The following is a 13,517-nucleotide window of genomic DNA, read 5'->3' on the forward strand; positions in this document are numbered from 1 at the left end:
ACATCAGATTTGAAATGTTTAAAGTGGATACAAAATTATTTCAGCAATGCAGACAATTAAGTGTGTTGTTGTGGGCGATGATGCTGTTGGTAAAGCATGTCTCCTGATATCCTATACAACAAACAAATTTCCATCAGAATATGAACCTACTGTTTTTGACAACTATGCAGTCACAGTTATAAATGGTGGAGTTATAAATCATATACTCTTGGACTTTTTGATACTGCAGGTCAAGAGGATTATGAGCGATTACAATCGCTGAGTTATCCACAAACAGATGTATTTCTACTCTGTTTTTGAGTGGTCTCTCCATCTTCATTTGAAAATGTAAAAGAAAAGTGGGTGCCTGAGATAACTCACCACTGTCCAAAGACTTCTTTCTTGCTTGTTGGGACCTAAATTGATCTCAGAGATGACCACTCTACTATTGAGAAGCTTGCCAAGAACAAACAGAAGGCTATCACTCCAGAGACTGCTGAAAAACTGGCCGGTGACCTGAAGGCTGTCAAGTAGGTGGAGTGTTCTGCACATACACATAGAGGCCTAAAGAATGTATTTGACAAGCAATATTGGCTGCCCTGGAGCCTCCAGAACTGAGGAAGAGCCACAGGTGTGTGCTGCTATGAACATCTCTCCAGAGCCCTTTCTGCACAGCTGGTGTCAGCGTCATACTAAAAGCAATCTTTAAATCAAAATAAGATTAAAAATTAAAATTCATTTTTGCAGTAATGACAAATGCCCTGCACCTACCGCATACACTCGTGTGAGACAAGGCCCATAGGTAAGGCCCCCCCTTCCCCCTCCCAATACTATTTAATTTTGAATAATTGTGAATTGTCAGAAAAATTATTAGCACTAGTTTTTGATTTGTGGTTTCAGAAAAAAAAATTTTTTTTTGGTTAAAATCAAGGCATGCTTGTAGATGACTCTGTAACAAACTAATTGGAATTGTTGAAGCTGCTCCCTGGTTCTACTCTAGAGCATAATCTGGGACATCTTAGTGTTTTTTTTTTCCTCCTCTTTTTTTTGGGAGGAGTGTGTGTGGGGTTTGCTTTTTAATCTTGTTTTTTTAAATTCATTAACCAGTAGATAAACCTTAAGAGGAGGAGGACGATTGATTCCACATTCCACTTCCTAGATCTAGTTTAGAAAATATGTTCCTCATTTAGTGCTTTTAGGAAGCAACATAGTAAATGCCTCATTTAATAACATACTCCTTTTTGAAAGTTGACTTTTCTCTCCACCCTTGAGAAGATCCAGTATTTGATGAAACTCATGAAAGTGGGTGGAGCCTGTCTTGCCGCTCTTCTTTCCTAGGACGCACTATATGTGACTGTGACTTACAAGGACATTTGTTTGGCATTTGCTGATTTTTTGGGGGGAAGTTAATTTCTAACTTCTTTCACTGATAAACGAAGAAAAGTATTGCACCTTTGAAATACACCAAATGAGTTTGTAATTAAAAAACATTTTTTTCCCTGTCAAAAAAAAAAAAAAAAACAGAAGAACAAGAAAGAGGAGAGCGAAACAAAAGTGTCAGCAAAGACAGTCAAGAGAAATCCATTACGTTTATAAGAAATAAAACGTTTCTGTTTTGGTAGAGGAACAACTATAAACGAGTATAAAATATAAGTATGTCTGGAAAGAAAACATTTGAGAACAAAATGAGTTAGTGGGAGTGAAAGTTCTTTAAAAATTACAAGCTAATATACAAATAAATTATTTTATCTCACTGAGGCATAGCAGTGGTGGGCTCTCACACAGCCAAGCCAAGGATGGCAGAAGCATTTAGCTGGTCCTGCTCAGTTACCATTAAACACAGTAACCAGCAAGGGTAATTGTGTTGAAGACTGGGATCACCAATGACTGTCATCTCTGTACTCTTCAGTGCTGGCTGGACAAAAGCCTCTGGAAAATCTTCTTCTTGTGCAGAATCTTCAATTTGTATTTTTAAAAATTGGGATATAATTCACATACCATAATATTGACCCCTTTAAAGTGTGCAATTCAGTGGTTCTTAGTATATTCACAAAGTTGTGCAACCATGACGACTATCTCATGCTAAACATTTTCATCATCACAAAAAAAAAACCCTCTGTACCCGTAAGTAGCCACTCATTTCTCTCTCTTCCCAGCCTCTAGCAACCAAGAATCTACTTTGTCTCTATGAATGTGCTTGTTCTAGAAATATCATATGAATAGAATCATACAATATGTAACCTTTTGTGTTTGGCTTCTTTCACTTAGTGTTTTTAATGTTCATCCATGTTGTAGCAGGTATGAGTACTCGGTTCATTTTATGGCAAAACAATATTCCATTGTGTAGATATACCACATTTTGTTATCCATTCACCAGTTCATGGACATTTTCTGTTGTTTTTTATTTCCTTTAATTTTTTTCTAGTGTGCAGATATTTGGAAATTATTTTTACATTCAGTTAGATATATTTCAAGTATGTGATGTGAGGTTCTTAAAATTAATTTTAAGATAGAGAATTTGTATAAAAATTAGGAAACATCACAAAAAGTCTAGAAATGAATAAATGGATTTATGTGTGTATTTACATATATAATCACTTTATTGTATATAGGTACATAATGTATATACAATGACCCTTATCTTGTTACCAGTTATCTAAATCTAACTTTCCCGATTTAGGTACACACGTTCCATCGAATGGCTGCTCTTTGCCAAAAAATAAATAAATTAATTAAAAGGCCATGACTTTTCTCAATGCCCCACATGAAACAATACCTCAAGTAAATCTTCACTTCACTGGATTAAAACTTGTATGGTCCATCTACAGAGTTAATGTTGATCTTTCTCACAGAGTTGCATCAGCTTTAACAAACATTTGAACATCACGGTATGCAAACAAATGTTAACCTAAACCACTGTTGAAAGCTGACCACAGCAAAATGCATGAAAGAAGGGAGCTGGATATAAATTACTTGCTAAACCTACAGTTTAAGTTATTGCACCTTTTAAATCTTTTTTTCTTAATTTTCCTCACTGAAACCAAACATAGGCTGAGAAATGTGTTGCAGAAGAATAGATAGTCGGAGATAGATAGATAGATAGATAGATAGATAGATAGATAGATAGACAGACAGATAGACAGATAGATGAAGAAATTTACCACTCACAATATGTCCTGTGAGTGGTTCTAATTTAGTTGAAGGAGTTTGGGTAAGTTCAGATTTCCATAGTAACTCTGATATCATTTATTCATTAAACAAACATTTGTGGAAGAACTACTTACTATGTGCCATGTGCCTTGAGGGCTACAAATATAGAACAATATTCCTTCTGATCTCATGAAAATGCATATCTAGTGAGGAAAATAAGACCTGAACACAAATATCTATAATACAGAGGGGAAATGAAAGCTCCCACGATAGAGACGCAGATAAATTGTCACAGGAGTTCAGAAAAATGGTAAGTCTCTTGCAGTTAAGAGAGACCAAGAAAACCTGGGCAGGCAGAGAAGGTGATATCAGAACTATGCCCTTAAACTTTAAGGAGAGATAAAATCTGAACAGGTAGAAACAGGGAGCAAGAACCAGCGGGACAAAGGCATAAAATCAGAGCATTTCTGGGCATGTAAAGGAAGAGTAGAAAGCTTGGAAGGCTGTGGTACAAGGAGCAATGGGCCACAGGATGGGAAGTGGGGTTGGGTCAGACAGCTCAAGGCCTTGGATGCCATGAGAAGGAGTTCATATTTTATACTGTAGTCAACAGAAAGCTATTAAGGTCTTTAAGCAGGAAAGTAATAGGAGAAAAGCTGTATGTGGAAAAGATTAATTTGATAATCCAAGTATAAAATCATGTAAAAAGGGTCAGAGGAAGAGGCCCAAGGTGGGAAAACCAGTTAGGAGTCTATTGCAATGGTCTGAGAGAGAGAAATGGTCAGACTAGGGGCATGGAAGAAAGAAATATTATGAAATCAGAATCAAATAAATGTTTCATATTCTTGTTGTTAACGTGTTCCAGAAAGCTAAATTCGATTAAGTTAACACAAAAACAAGCTTTGATTGACTAGTGAGAGTATCAGGCACTGGTACCCAAAGACACACAGAAAATAACCCTAGCTCTCTGTTTAAAAAGAAATGTATAATACCAATAGTTTTCGAGAGTCCTTTCCAGTTAAATTTTTCTTTTTCAAATACTTAATCCATCACTAAGATTACCCAGGGAGCGTTCTCATAATCCAGAAGTTAAGGAATACAGAATTCTAGACACCAAACTGTAGGCCAATTTGCCCCACCTCCGATTTTACTGACAGTGAAACTGAGCCCCATAGAGGAACTGACTTGTCCAGGAAAACATTGCTGGTTAGAATGCAAATCTCCTGATCTCTGACCTTCATCTCATTACTGCATACTCTGCTGTGGATATTCTATGTTGGCTAGAAATGAGGTATCAAAATAAAGTGACTCTTTTAGTTCACATGGGCTTAAAAAATTGGTTTTGAATAGATGGCAAACAAAAAAATATGACTCTTATCAGAAAATTGGAAATCGGCAGGGTCTTGCTGTCTAGATGAAATACTAATGTACCACACGCCTTACTTATCAGGTATCATAAAACACTGGATTAAATGCAATGCAGCAACCACTTGACTCTGTGGAAAACTCTGATTACTTAGGGGAATTCCTTAGGTCTTACAGGGAACTTGTGGTCTCCAAAATATAATACCAAACATTTTTTATTGAGAACACCAAATATGTTTTTAATAGAATCCAATTTAGGATTTCAGGAAGTAACTGAAAATCTGCAGCCTATAGGCACTGCAGAAATGAAGGAAAAGGGCATCAATCTCTCAAAATTCTGGCAGGAAAGGAGTGGCTATTTCCAAAGTTCTTTTTCCTTTGCAATCAGCTCCTTGCTGGTGCCAAAGAACAGCTCATCAGCAATGTTGTTTGATTTTATAGGGATATTTTGAAGGAGAAAAAAAAAATTAGGAATGAATGCTGTGATTTTTTTTAAACCTCATATCCTAAAGCCTATAATAATTTTGCTGCTTTTTATTTTTAAAAAACAAAATCAAATGTTTGAGATTTGATTTTGAGTCCACTGTATTCACTGCAGGCATATTACATCAATCTTATTACAAGATGCAGCATGTAATTTCTTTAAATGTTGCCAAAGCCAAAAAAAAAAAAAAAAAAAGCCATAGATTACCTTATAGACTCAAATTTAAGAAGTCCTTAAAAAAAGAAAACAAAAAATGTTCTTCTATATGTAGCTCATAAAACAGTTAAAAAAAAAAAAAAACCACAGCTATAAACTCACATTTCTCTACCTCTCCTGGAGGGCTCTCATCCTCCAAAAATGCACAGGGATGTCTCATATGTGCTCCCAGAACAGGTCTCTTGGCTGCTATGTGGTTCACAATTCTCTTTGCCTGAAACAAGAAGCTGCTACCAATCCTTCAAGCCATGTCCCACTGCCCACTAAAGGCACTACCACCACTGTTACAGTTGCTGATGTGTGCAAGCAGGTCTCCAAGGCTCAAAGTTCAATTTCAAGGGCATCAAAGATGTTGATAAGTCCTGGAGCCAAGGCTGCTGCCCTGGCACCAATATTCATGCCACAAACAAGCTGCACTCTCCATGTTCTAAGAAAATTAGCAAAACCCAACTCCTTTAGTTTTCTACTAGGTCTTATATTACAGCCACTCTAGGGTAACAGAACTCAGGGAAAGATGAGGTAGGTGTTCAACAGCTATTTGTTGAAAAAATAAATTAGTCCTCCTGGCTGGGCTAGAAGCAACCTGAGTGGCAGACATCATGTATACTCAGATGTGTTCAACACCATCTGCTGTCCTAATACAACCTCTGTACTTTGGTTTGTCCTTCTACTGGGATGAGTTCTTTCCTGGAGGCTACTTGAGTTGTCTTATAAGTAAAATTCCAGAAGGCCCATCCCACTAGATACCAGGCATGTCCAGATATGCCTGAATTCTGGGAAGGATAAAACTTAGGCCCAACCTTTACCACATACTATCTTTCTTCATCTTAAAAAAGGAAAATACAGAACTGACATCATTACATAAATAATTCAAGTTTTTGTTTTTCATTTGAATTTCATTAGGAGTTACAAATTGGCAGCCTATAAGCTGAATCTGGCCAGATGATTTTTTTAAACACACATGATTAAAAAAATTTTTATTTGAATTAGTATACATCTAGATCAGTGGTTCTCATACTTGAGTGTGCCTCAGAATCAAGCTTGTTACAACTCAGGGGCTTGTTAAAACTTAGACTGCTGGGCCCCACCCTCAGCATTTCTAATTTCATAGCTCTGGGTTGGGGGCCAGGTAATTTGAATGTCTACCTAGTTCATAATATATCTAATCTGGAGACAAACTCAGAGCCATTGCTTAGGTGTTCTGTAGTTTCCCCACACCCGCCACCAGTCCCCATTGCATTTCATCTGACCCGTTTTATTTGTTTCTATTACTACCTGCCTGGCCTGTGAGTCTTGAAAGGTCTATGAGTCTCAATATTTCAGGTGAAATCCCTTTTACAGCCTGACTCATGGAGGTGACTGTATTAATATTATCTGCTTTATTTCACTTGTAATATGTGGTTTATCTATAGCCTCACAACAGAATGTTCAGCAAATGGTGTTTCTATTACTCAGTTTCTTATTTTTTATCAGGGATACTATTGATATTTGCTTGTTCTGGAGACCAACCCTACTCCTTCTGTACACATAGAATCTGCTTGATATCAGCTCAGTCCACAAGTGGAAAATGAGAAAGGCCAGAATGCTTATGACAAATGAGAAATCAATTTCATTTTTTGTCTATGCTTGATGATGTCACTTTTAGAAATAAATGGTGATTTTTCAAGTATATCTGTATTTGAAATTTTAATCTATACCTTGGTCAAAGACCAAACATTGCCTGAAAATCAAACGCTGATTATATTCATAGCTATAGGCATAGTAATACATGAAGATAATTTAAACTTGACATAAAGGATAAATATTTATGATTTTATTTTTTTATTTTTTAACTTTTTATTGAAGTATAACAGATAAAAAGAATAGTACACACATCATAAATGTATAGATCATATAGAGCAAGAAAGAGACTATTACCAGCCTCCCAAATCCCAATCACAATCATTTCAAATATTAACTCTCAAGGTTACCACTATGCTGACTTTTAACATCATAGATTAGTTTTTCCTATTTTTTAAATTTGTACAAATGAACTTATACAATATGTACTCCATGTGTCTGGCTTTGTTTGATCAACATTATGTTTATCAACATTGTTTTTTAAACTTTTATTTTAAGTTTGGAGGTACATGTGAAGGTTTGTTATATAAACATGTGTTGCAGGGGTTGCTGTACATATTATCACCCCAGTATTAAGCCCAATACTCAACAGCTATCTTTTCTGCTCCTCTCCTTCTTCCCACATTCCCCACTCAAGTAGGCCCCAGTGTCTGTTGTTTCCTTCTTTGCACCGATAAATTCTTATCATTTAGCTCCCACTTATAAGTGAGAACAAGTACTATTTGGTTTTCTGTTCCTGCGTTAGTTTCCTAAGGATAACAGCCTCCAGCTCCATCCATGTTTCCACAAAAGACATGATCTCATTCTTTTTTATGGCTGCATAGTATTCCATGGTGTATATGTGCCACATTCTCTTTATCCAATCTGTCACTGATGGGCATTTAGGTTGATTCCATGTCTTTGCTATTGTGAATAGTGCTGCAATGAACATTTAGGTGCATGTGTCTTCATGGTAGAATTATTTATATTTCTCTGGGTCTGTACTCAGTAATGGGATTGCTGGGTTGAATGGTAGTTCTGCTTTTAGCTCTTTGAGGAATCAGCACACTGCTTTTGTGAAAAGCAGCAATCTAACTTTTCTGGAAGGCAGTGTGGTGATTCCTCAAAGAGGAATGATTGAACTAATTTACACTCCTACCAACAGTATATGTATTCCCTTTTCTCCACAACCTTGCCAGCATCTGTTATTTTTTAACTTTTATTAATAATGGCCATTCTGACTAGTGTGAAAATGGTATCTCACTGTGGTTTTTATTTGCATTTCTCTAATGATCAGTGATATTAAGCTTTTTTTCATATGCTTGTTGGCCGCATGTGTGTCTTCTTTAGAGAAGTATCTATTCATGTCCTTTGCCCATTATTTAATGGGGTTGTTTTTCTCTTGTAAATTTGATATTGTTAATAAACATTAACATCATTAATGAACATTATGTTCATTAACGTTGTTATATATAATCATAGTTTGTTTACTCTCATTGCTGTATAGCATTCCATTGTGTGATTATACTACAATTTAGCCATTCTACTCTTGATAAGCATTTGAATTATTTACATTGGGAGGACTAGAAAAAGTACTGCTACAAACATTCTCATATATGTCTTTTGCTGCACATATATGTGTATTTCTATTAAGTATATACCTAGGGGTAGAACTGCTGAGTCATAGGATATACATATATTCAGCTGTAGGAGATACTGCCCAAAAGTTTTCCAAACTGGTTGTGCTTATCTATACTCCCATTAGAAGTGTATCAAAGTTCCAATTTCTCCACATTGTTTCCAACACTTCAAATTTCACTTATTACTCTAAAGAGAGATCTGGCTGGATTTAAGTTATCAGTGTCTTTATCTAATTTTCAGACATCTTAAGCTCACTGCACAACTTCTATCACTTTCAAGCAATCGGCATACATCTTTCTTTAATAAATGATTGGGCTTCATAACCAATTTGTAAATAGATACCTTAGTTAGTGAATTTACTGTCTAAGTGAATATTCCTCCTGCCATGTATGATCTGTTTTTAAGCCACGAAGTATATTCTGAATGGGAAGACATGATCATTCTCTGTGCTTGCAGCTGTAATCTAAATGTGTAACCAACATTGCTTTTGCATTTGGTAACAGGCAGGTGTTATTTGTAGCAACTCTTCCTGCAGGTGACGCTCTGCTTCAAACCACAATTTCCATAATACAGTAAGAAGTTTAAGACCTCACTTTAGTCTTACTGTACAACAAGGTAATTTATCCATTTGTTGCTTCTAGTTTCTATGGCCCAAAGCCATGCCAAACACATGAGTAGTTAAATGTTTTTTGGTATAGAAAAAAATTCTTTCTCCTGTCCATGAGTGATATATAATTGCTTTACTTCTGGTCCCTTCCGCTCATACGTTCTTGGCACATCTATTTTGTGAAATTCTGTCCTGATGAGTATTAACCAAAATTGTAGTACATGGAAAGCTACTGCTAAGAAACTTTATATTCTTAATGAGAGATCTGGGAAGTCAGATGTTTCAGGATAGTGTCTGTCTTTAGAGAAGAAAGCTGGAATTTTCTGGCCAAAGGCTGACTATAATGATCAGTAACAAGTTTCTGATATTGTGCAGTGTCTCTTACTTTGCTGTAAACTGATCCTTCAGAAATGTTGAGCCAAAGCATTTAATAAAGACATTATTTTGTGGCACCATTTAGCACTAGGTAGGGAATCAGTCTCAGGCCCCTGGGACCTTCTTTTATTTATTTATTTTTTCAGGCTTATTTATCTGCTGTACACCCTGAGTTAAGGCACCTGCACAGAGCTAGGTTTCTTCTGGGTGTCTCTGGTAGCCAGCTGTTAAAAATAAATGTTTTATTTAATTGTTTAATTGAGCGGGAAATAGCTTAAGTAGAGTTGGTCTCTTGTATTTCACTATGTTTAATGTTTATTTATTTTCTTTGCTTGCCTACTTTGAATGATTTCTGGCTTTGATACACTGCATCTTACATTTTTTTGGTTCACCTGCATAATTACAGTATTTGCATTTTTTTTTCAAATTTAATGGCTTAACAATGTAACTTCATTCCTCATTTGCCACTTTTAATCAGTAACTGGGTAAGTGAAAAATCAGTGTTGTGGATTATTTTGTTGTCTGTTTTGATGCCTATCTCTTGACATAAACCCAGAGAAATTTCTTGATTGTATATCCAGGAATATTAGTCTTCTCTATCTCTAATTGTTCATCTTATTACAGTACATATGTTTTTGTCATAGCCTGTTGTTCTTTCCATAAAAATATAAAATGGAAAGAAAGAAATAGGAAGAGGAGAAAGGGAAGAAAGAGAGGAAGGAAGGGAGAAAGAAAGTTTCTGTTTCAATGTCTATATTCTAACTCATAATTTTAGTGGTCCTCTGAATTAAAGTGGCATGTAACTTTTGGATGATACTCACCCAGCATTATAGGGAGATCTAGTGTTTTTTAAAATAGGTCTGGCCTTCCTACTTTATTACAGAAAGGTCCCAAGGATCATTTTGGGATGGTCATCAGAATTTATGGTGCCCTGCCTGATTCATATCCTCTCACTAATGAGGTAGGTTGCATTAAGAGCCTCAAATGGCTATGAGGGTTCTTTTTTTCCTATAAATTCTAATGAGATTATCTGTAGATTATCAACAAGAAACTTGAGAGCAGTGATAACTAACTAAAACAAAAGATGACATAAACACATTGACATAAACTAAAACAAAAGATGACATAAACACGTTGGTGGATTGTTTATTGTAATGTTGCACATAATGCCACAGGACCATGACCTTGTAGAATGTCTGGGTAATGTGCCAAGCAGCACCAGGGAAACTCTATACCCATTCCTTGCCTCAGTAACACAGAGCCCAATGTTATCAGTTGCATCTCATTACTAGCCTGTAAAGAATTTAAGGGTGCTATAATTGAAAATGAACTGAAAATGTAATAAGAAAGGCCAGCAGGACACATGATGCAGGTAAATGGAAAGAAGGGAACTAACATTTCTTGACCTGCTATTTTATGCTAAATAGGATGTTTACATCTTTTTAATCCCCAAACAACCCTGTGAAATTGATATTGTTTGTATTTTCATGTTACAGATGAGTAAACAGGCTTGGAGGGGTTGCTGCTGTAAGTGGTGAGCTGGAATTTGAATCCAGATCTGTCCCATTCCAGCGCTCTTTTTCCTGAGCTGTTCTTCCTACCTGCAAATTCTTATTCCAACAAAATTTCAAACTATCTTCTAAATGAGCTCTTTGGTAAGGTGGCATGTGCAGCCTGCTACGTGGCTTCCCTACCTAATCATTCTTCAGAGCGTCAGACTCAACTATTTCAGTAAGGTCATCAGTGTTAGAGTCACACTTAACACTAAATGTGTTTACTGTAACCAAGGATTTGGTTACTGCCTGTCCTTGCCACCTGACGCTGCCAGAGAAAATGGAAGAACAGCTGCTGGAAAGATTTCCTAATTCCTTTGAATGGTTTGTGACATTATCTAAACTTTAGATTCCAAAAGGATTTGTTGATACTACAGTTTTTTAAAAAATACATCAACATATACCTGGAAATAAGATAATTCGTTTTTTAGAAAATTATTTTGTTGGTATTATGTAGACTTCTCAAATAATGTATATGAAATTTAATCCCAAGTTATGAATACTTGCATGGCAGTCCACAGCATTAAGAGATGGCATTCTATTTGAAAGGCCATGTGCACAGTTGAGCAACTTGATATCAAGTGATCTTATTGGGGAGATTGCATTGTAGACCTTGTGATACTAAAAGCTTTTATAAAAAAATATCATGAGCTGCTTAAAAGTAACAACTGATTGTGATATATTTATTATAATTTTAATAACAAGGAAAATTAAGTTTAAAAATTTATTCACTGCTTATCACTCTTTGTGACTTGAAGATCTCTCAACAAAACACTTGAGTAGAAATCACGTAACTTAATGTACAAAACAGAAGGCAGTACTAATTAAAATGTAATAAACCCCTTAATGGCAGGGACAACTTATACACATTATGTTCTAAAAAAAAAAAATACTGATTTCTCTAATCCGTAATCATAATATATTCCAGATGAATGAAGGGTGCGGGTGTGGAGCGATAGTAGAGAGAAGGAGTTATTTCTCATTTTGTTTTATAACTGGAGAAACTGAAATACAGAAGTGATCTGTTGAGGTCATAGTGTTCTTGGATGCACAACACACTTTTAGCTACACTGCACTTTCTCTTGAGCAGAACACTCATACTTTATAGATTCAGCTTAAGGAAATGGTGCCTTCTTCTTTGTTTCCAATATGCTTTCATCTGAAAGCTGCAACAGCCATGCAGCCCTCTCCTCTTGCTCCCTAACACCTTCTTTTATGCTGGTCTTTGGTTCAGAATGGCACAGCATTCCTCTTTTTTGTCTTTAGTAAATGAGATAAGATTCTGAGAAGGGAGCCGCCTTAATGTTGCTGCCATCAAAGGAACTGGATGCCAGTTAACTGATAAGCTTCTTCCATTGTTACACTGTCCACACTTCTCTCAACGTAGAAATCAAACAAATTAGTCAGAACAAGGACACAGAACTCAGACTCTGGAAAATAGCCTCTCTCTTATACTGTAGCAAATCACTAAGTTACAATTGCTTTAAACACAAATAAAAAAAGAAACAAAGAAAAGAAAAGCAGCTTACATCCTAAAGGGAAATTAATTTACAATCCCATTTTTCTAATTATAGTCCTTTCAGTTCTTTTTTCCCCTTTGAGAAGTCTTCTGTATGAGCCTGCCTTTTGGCTCCACAGTCTGCACAACCCAGAGAAAACCCTCTGATTATAGAAACTTCCATGTGGTGAGATTCTAGGTCCCCCTTTCCCCTACCCACCCCACCTCCTACACAAATAGTTTCACCATCTGTCTATAATGCTGCCTGAAATTCCATCATTAAATATATTCCTTCAGATTAAATATATACCCCTTATTTTAATAATAATAATCACATCATTGAACATGCATATAAGCCTAACACAACTATTTACATTACTTTAAATGTCTCTGATATTTTCAGTGCTTCTGCAGATCTTTTAAATCATACAAACAACATGTGAATTTACGTTTAGTCTGGTTGTTCATTTGATGTTAATATATCCATATACCAACACAAGGTATATATTTATAATGTTATTTTTGTAAGTAATGTAGACTGCTTTGAGAATTTATAAAGAGCAAGGAATTTGAATGTTTTAAGTTTGCCTTTATAAATATTTCTGCCTTAAACATTATTTTACACATTGGTTTTTTATACTCTTTAAAAATTATTTCTTAAATAACCTTAAATTTCCCAAAGTAGAAACCGAGTCAAAGAATGGCAATATTTTAATATCTCATTTCATATTTCTAATATGGTTAAAACTATTCCACTGAATGATTGTATCAACTGGCAATGCTACCAGCAACAAATGAGTACCAGTTTCTTTACACTGTTGGTTGATTACTATGATTGTTAAATTTAAAAACATATGTATAGCATTTACATGCATAGCTAGAACTCATAGCTGTTGGTTTTATATATTTTTAATTAGATAAGGTAATGATTTTTCAACTGTTGTTTTATTATAGATCTTTTATCTGGAAGGTCCAGAGTTTGGGCATTGTCTTATAGCTCTGCATTATGGTTGAAATCATATGCGCATGTGCGCGCGCACACACACACAC

The 13,517-nt window shown here is 35.7% G+C and overlaps 1 protein-coding gene and 1 pseudogene across 1 annotated transcript in view; one reads left to right on the forward strand and one right to left on the reverse strand.

Moving 5' to 3' along the window:
* Nucleotides 1-13,517, reverse strand: part of WDPCP (WD repeat containing planar cell polarity effector) — a 783,785-nt gene that overhangs the window by 700,651 nt on the left and 69,617 nt on the right. The window lies entirely within an intron of this gene.
* On the forward strand, nt 47-626 carry LOC105734358 (cell division control protein 42 homolog; annotated as a pseudogene).

The sequence above is a fragment of the Aotus nancymaae genome, unplaced genomic scaffold (genome assembly GCF_030222135.1).
Source record: "Aotus nancymaae isolate 86718 unplaced genomic scaffold, 86718_ANA_hifiasm-v0.15.2.pri h1tg000057l, whole genome shotgun sequence".
In the NCBI taxonomy this organism is placed as follows: domain Eukaryota; kingdom Metazoa; phylum Chordata; class Mammalia; order Primates; family Aotidae; genus Aotus; species Aotus nancymaae.